The sequence below is a fragment of the Primulina eburnea genome, chromosome 6 (genome assembly GCF_022965805.1).
Source record: "Primulina eburnea isolate SZY01 chromosome 6, ASM2296580v1, whole genome shotgun sequence".
Taxonomy (NCBI): domain Eukaryota; kingdom Viridiplantae; phylum Streptophyta; class Magnoliopsida; order Lamiales; family Gesneriaceae; genus Primulina; species Primulina eburnea.
Window position 1 is genome coordinate 25,033,511 of NC_133106.1, and position 7,795 is coordinate 25,041,305.

Genomic DNA, 7,795 nt, shown 5'->3' on the forward strand with positions numbered 1-7,795 from the left:
CCTCGAAGATAATGGCAAGTGAGTAATAAAATCCATCGTAATATGTTCCCACTTCCATTCAGGAATAGGTAAGTTCAACAACAATCCTCCCGGTCGACGGTGCTCTGCCTTAATCTGCTGGCAAACTAGACACTTGGAGACAAACTGATAAACGCTGCGCTTCATCCCTTTCCACCAAAAACGAGTTCTCAAATCTTTATACATCTTATTGCTTCCTGGATGAATACTCAGCTTGCTTCGATGAGCATGAGACAAAATCTCTTCCCTCAAAGTGTCATCCTCTGGTACTACAACCCGATTAGATAAGCACAGAAGACCATTGGACTGATAATGGAAGCCGCTATCTCCACCCGCTAACCGAGCTAATCTCTGAGTCTTCAGATCAGACATCTGAGCATCTCGAATCCGAGTGAACAATTTGGGCTCAGATAAAATGGTAGCAACACGAATGCTCTCCATACCTTTCCAATGCTTGAAGTTAAACCCCAACGAGCAACTATCCTGGATGGCACTAGTCATAGCACAAGTCTGAAGTGCAGAGGCTCTCACCTTGCGACTAAGCGCATCAGCTGTGAGATTCGCAGAACCTGGATGGTACTTGATCTCGCAATCATAATCTTTCAGCAAATCCATCCAACGACGTTGCCTCATGTTCAACTCAGCCTGAGTGAACAGATATTTCAGACTCTTATGATCAGTAAAGATTTCAAACTGAACACCGTACAAATAATGACGCCAAATCTTCAGCGCAAACACAATAGCTGCCAACTCTAGATCATGAGTAGGATACTTCTCCTCGTGAGATTTCAGCTGTCTGGAAGCATAAGCAATCACATGACCGTTTTGCGTCAACACACACCCTAAGCCTTGAGAAGAGGCATCGGTGTAAACACTGAAACCATCAGATCCTGACGGTAACGCCAAAACAGGTGCAGAAGTCAGAAGTCGACGAAGCTCTCTGAAACTATCTTTGCACTCAGATGACCACTCAAATGGAACATCCTTCCGAGTAAGTTGCGTCAAAGGTCTAGCTACCTGGGAGAAATTCACGATGAAGCGTCGATAATACCCTGCCAGACCTAGAAAACTACGGATCTCAGCCACCGTCGTTGGACGTGACCAATTCAGCACCGCTTCAATCTTGCTGGGATCCACAGAAACTACTTCCTTGGAAATCACATGACCAAGGAATACCACACGATCAATCCAGAACTCGCACTTACTCAGCTTAGCATACAATTGCTTCTCGCGAAGAATCTGCAACACAATCCTCAAGTGTTGGGCATGCTCTTCCACACTGTGGGAATAGATCAAGATATCGTCAATGAAAACCACCACAAACTGATCCAGAAAATCTCGGAAGACTCGGTTCATCAGATCCATGAACACTGCTGGCGCATTTGTCAATCCGAATGGCATAACTAGAAACTCGTAATGCCCATAACGAGTACGAAATGCAGTCTTGGAAATATCATCATCTCTGACTCTCATCTGATGATAACCTGATCGCAAGTCGATCTTGGAGTAAACAGAAGTACCCTGAAGCTGATCGAACAAGTCATCAATACGGGGTAATGGGTACTTGTTCTTGATCGTCACACGATTCAGCTGACGATAATCAATGCACAGTCGCATCGATCCATCCTTCTTCTTGACAAACAAGACTGGAGCTCCCCAAGGCGAAACGCTCGGGCGAATATAACCCTTATCAAGAAGATCCTGCAATTGCTGCTTCAGCTCTCTCATCTCTGACGGAGCCAGACGATAGGGGGCACGAGAAATCGGTGCAGTCCCTGGCATTAACTCAATGCCAAACTCCACCTCTCTAACCGGAGGAAAACCAGGAATCTCATCTGGGAAAACATCAGGAAATTCACAAACCACTGGAATATCCTCTAGACCAACACTACCTGTGGATGAATCAATCGCATAGATGAGGTAGCCTTCCCCGCCCGACTCTAAAGCACGACAGGCTTTCAGAGCAGATACCACTGGCATCGGAGGTCGCGCTCCCTCACCATAGAAAAACCAACTGGAGCTCTCAGTCGTAAACTGAACAAGCTTCTGGTAACAATCCACAGTAGCTCGGTAGGTAGTCAAAATGTCTATACCCAAAATACAATCAAAATCCTCCATCTCTAGGATCATAAGATTCGCAGTCAACTCGTTACCCTCAAAATCTAAGGGACAACCCATCACTAGACGCTTGGCTAAAACCGAATGACCCATCGGGGTAGAAACAGAAAGAATGACGTCTAGAGAAACATAGGGTAACCTATGACGCTTAACAAATCGTGCAGAAATGAAGGAATGAGAGGCTCCTGTATCAATAAGAACAAAAGCAGGAATACCGCATAAATGAAAAGTACCTGCTATGACTCTCTCCGTCTCATCTGCAGCCTGATCCTGGTTCAGTGCAAAAACCTGACCTTGGGCACGAGGTCGAAGATTCGAACTACCCACTGCCTGACCCTGCCGCCTCTGCTGAACAGTCGTCTGAGATCCAGAACCAGATCCTGCTCCACCTCGCAGCTGAGGACAATTCTTCTTAATATGCCCCAACTCTCCGCACTGATAACAAGCTCCTGCGGCTACTCGGCATTGCTCCGATGGATGGTTCTTCCCACAATGCGTACAAGACTCCTTCTTCTTACCAAAACGGAAAACACCGCTAGATCGAGATCCAGATCCAGAAGAAGACGAACCAGATTTCTTGAATGACTGAGATCGAGGCCTCAAAGTACTCGGAGGTCTAGAAGAAAGAATAGCCCTACCACGCTGGAGACTGATCTCTGCCTGGCGACACCGGTTCACTAACCCATCATAAGAAGTAGGATTATCACAGACAGTGACTCGATCAAAGATCTCCTGATTAAGGCCCTGGAGGAAATGATCATACTTGGCCTCAGAACTGCCACTGATATGAGGAGCGAAGGGTAACAACTCAAAGAATTTCTGCTGATACTCATCAACAGACATACTCCCCTGCTTAAGGTTCAGGAGCTCAATCGTCTTGGCCTGGCGAAGGGCTGGAGGAAAGTACAGCTGCATGAACGCTGCACGGAAATCGACCCACGTCGCTCTACCCTGCGACTGAACTATCGGCGCAGAAGTCGATCGCCACCACCTGCGAGCACGGCCCTCGAGAAGAAAACTAAGAGTCTCCATCTTCTGCTCATCGGTGCACTGGAATGCGCGGAAACAACTCTCCATGCGCTCTAACCAATCCTCCGCATCATCGGGAGTCTCACCGCCAACTAAAGGCTTAGGCCCCATCTGCATGAAACGATGCATATCGAAACGCCTAGGACCCTCCCGACGATGACGATGCTCACGATGTCGTCTATGATCGTCCTGGTCACCCCATCGACCTACACTCCCCTGACTACTCCCGTCATCAAAATGGTCATCCATCGCTACAAGATAGAATAGGGAAAATGGTAAAATGGTCAACGGAAATCCCAAAACAGAATCTATATCCCAAAATCATACGCATGCTCTGATACCATAAATGTAGTGACCCGTTCCAGAATCACCTACTAAGCAAGAACTAAGCATGCAATTAACCTAATTAATTATAATCAGAGATAACAGCGGAAAACAAGGCCAACAACAATAGTTATACAACCCAATCGAAATCCAGAATACTCAAACTAACTGAAAGTATCTGATACAACCATATCGAATAAAAAGGAAAATCACTAAAAAGATAAGCCAACCAGCTACTCAACGTCCTCCTCCTGCTCCTCCCGAGCCATCCAACCTGAGGCCTGCCCCGTGGAAATGGGGTGTCCAAGAATAAACAAAACCGAGGACGTGAGCGATAAGAACGCCCAGTACAAAAGTATGAGTATACAGACCTATATGAAATGCACATGCTATGATCATGATACCGGGTAGTCAAGAAACAGGAATCACAAAGGATCTCAAAATGCTCAGTCTAGAGGCGCCAAGTGGATAGTGCCGCGCGGTCCAACCTCTGGGTCACTGCATCCACTACAAGACAGACGTGGACCTAAAATGTCCCGGACCACCGAAGCCCTCCCGACCCGTCGGCCACTGTGTACTCTCGGTGTCCATGCGTCCACAAGACAGGGCTGAGCGGCCCCAAGATATAGCTTATCTCGAAAGAGATACAGCTCAACAGCAAAGGCTATCTCGAAGGAGATACGGCTCAACGTGAAATGCAACGTGCAGAAATAAACGTGACATAATAGCATGCATCAAATGACATATATCAATGCACCACATAATCATGCAACACATATATGAATGTATACTCAACCAGGATATCTCGGATAGTACTTTCGTACCTCTAACACAGCAATCCTAATCCACTGGAACAACCAGACAACAGGTCTAGAACAAGCCTACGCATCAAAAGCATATCCCAATCAATTCTACCATGCTCGACTAGCAAAACCAGTACTCTCTAGTACTACCAAAGGTTTAGGGTTTACCTTCGTCCGTCGACAGCCCTTTGATGTCGATTGCCTCGAAACTCCGGCGCTGCTATGCTACCAATCCCGGCAGCTCCCGGCTATCGCTCGAACAACAACTAGCCCTAGAAACCTTACAAATCTCTCAAATATAAGACTTACTCAAGAAATGAGAATACCAAAATGAGGAATTCCGAGCACTATTTATAGGCCATGTTCGGATCCTCCGAACCTCACTTCGGAACGTCCGAACGCTACGTGTCCATCGGCTCTTGACAGCTCATGTTCGGACCCACCGAACATACACTTCGGACCGTCCGAACGTGCATGAAAACTGACGTGTCGATCCACTCTTGACACCTCATGTTCGGATCCACCGAACCTACTTCGGATCGTCCGAACTCTTCGGTGCTTCCGAACCATCTTCGGACCTTCCGATCATGATTAATCACCATTAATCCGTTAATTACCCAATTCGGCATTCGGGCTACTACAACTATTTATTTATGTTTTTGATTGGTTTTCGAGAGGATGATACTTTTCACAATTATTGCTTTTTAGGTTTGGTAAAATGTTAGATGATTTGACGATTTGAATATTCCCTTGATTTTCATATAGTAGCGGGATGTTTTATTTTTAAAATTGTGCAAAAATATTTTATATATTTTGTAAGGGGTCGGCCAAAATCATGTAAGGGTTTAAAAATTTTTTTTTAGTACTTTTAAACAAAAATATTAGCAAACGTTTCAAATATGATGAATATGAATATGCTTATGATGATATGAAAACGTTTATGAAAATTTATGTCTAAAGTTTATGCATCACTATGAAAATGTTATTTTACTTACAAGTATTTTCACTATTGCATGTGATTTGTATATGTTTTATTTGTTATCAAGATTATGATTTGCTGAGTTTTTATACTCACTAGGTTTGATTGATGCAGGTGATTACGATAATAATGATAATGTAGGATTTGATGGTTGACTTTGCTAAACTGAAGGTGCACATAACCCGAGAACCAGCGCTAGTTTTCCGCACTAGTTTATGATTTATAATTTTAAGTTATGTTAAAGATATTTTATAACTCTTATTATGATTATGAGTGGTTTTTGAGAGGTTGTTAGTTTTAGTAATTTTGATAAGTTAGGATATATATGTAAATGATTGACGTTTTATGTTTTGAACCATTTCTTTTGGATTTTTCAAATATAATTGGTTGTTTATTTTTAAAATGGTGTCAAACATAGTTTATATATGTTTATTTGTATTCAGCCGATTCATGTGAGGGTAAAAAAACTAAAAAATTATAGTACTTTTTAGAAAAACGAGTAGTGGGTGTTTCACTATAGTCAATGCAGAGTCGCATACTACCATCCTTCTTCTTCATCAATAATACCGGGACACCCCATGGAGTACAATTAGGGCGAATAAAACCCTTTTCCAGCAATTCCTGAATCTAATCCTTCAGCTCTTTCATATCGGCTGGTGCTAGACGATAGGGTGCCTTAGAGATTGATATTGTACCTGACATCAACTCAATAGAAAATTCTACCTCTCGGTCTGGTGTAATGCCAGAAACATATTCAGGAAAGACACTATGAAAGTTTCTGACAATCTCAACATCCTCTAGCTTCTAACTGTCCGGAATAGGTACTGAAATAACACTTGATAGAAAAGCTTAGCAGCCTCGTCTCATAAGTTTCCTCGCTTAGATGCAGGAGATAATTTGTTGTATTTTCTTGTTCCTAGCTGCCTCAAACACAAAAGATTTTCCATTGAGTGGTCGAATAGATGCTGACCTCTGCCGAAAAAATATCGAAGCTCCATTCAAAGATAGCCAATCCACGTCAAGAATAATGTCAAACTCAGGCATCGGGAGTACAATGAGATCTGCCTGAACCACATTCTTCCATAAACGAAGCTCCAGATTCCTCACTATATTCGTACTAACCATCTGATCACCAAAAGGAATAGAAAATCTAAAGCCCAAATCCAATTCCTCGGGTATAATTTTCAGTCGCTTAAAAAACGTCTCAGATATGAGTGAGTGTGTAGCTCCTGAATCCAACAATGCATATGTAGCTACAACTGAAATAAATATCATTTATGCGACAAATATACCAACAAATCTATTTGAGTTGAAAATTTAAACAATTCCTATCATTAATGACCCATAATTCTCAAAAATTCCTCACTTAACCCTTAGTAAACCTCGGAATTACACAATTCGTCTGCATGCAAATTTAGGAAAATATGGAAAATGCCTACTTAAATTATTTTAGTTGCATTAATTAAATGTGGTAGGCATGTTTACATGTCTAAAATATGTTTTTATATTAGAATGTATAATACAGTGTTATTAAGGGTTATTCGAGACACGATCGAGGAACGGAGACCAGAGACTGTAAAAAGAAAATATTTTTATTAAATGATAATTATTTAATATATGGTATATTTAAAATGAAATTTTCGAAAATGATGTCCTTTGAGGTATTTTTACACGTCGAGTCGTATTTTAAACCGATATTGAATTTCGACAAAAATAAGGACTTTTTGGAAATTCGGCTAATATTTTCAAAAACTTTCATAACAAAATACTTTATCTACATTATAATGACCCTATTACACAATAAGGTTATTGGGCCTAAACTCCAACCCAATTATTTATATCAAACTTGATGCTTCCGTCACTCATAGAATATTTCACCCCTGGAAAGTGGTTTCTTTGACCTCCCCAACACTTGATCTCAGGATCTCCAGGCATAAGTACCTAGATTCTTAAAGTGTTGGTAACCCGCGTAAACCATATGCATGCAAATGATTTAAATTGCTTAATTGTTTTATATAATTGATTTTAAATGCTCATGATGCGTATTATATGATTAAGGGTCTAATTGCGTGATTTTATGAAAACTGTAGATTTTATTCGAATATTCGATAATAGGCTGGGGAAAGGAGACCATGGACGATCAAGATAAAATAAATATTTTTCAATAAATATTTTCAAGGCTTATTATTATGATTAAATATGATTAAATTTTTCTAAAAAATAGTAGAGTTCAAATTATTTTACGAGACGTGCTTGATTTTATTCGGGAAGCCGGTTCTGGGCAAACGATGGAACTTTAAAAGACAAAAATTATTATTTTTTGAAAACTAATTTTTAAAAACTTTTATTTTTCACTTAATAGGAGTTATTGGGCCTAAATTACTTAAGATTAGTAGGTCTAATTGCTTCTAAACTCAAAGCCCCAAAACCCAATCCCATTAACATGCAAATTAAAATATATAAAATAGAAACCTAGGGTCTTTTGTACACCATAGAAGCCGAAATCACATACACACAACACTAA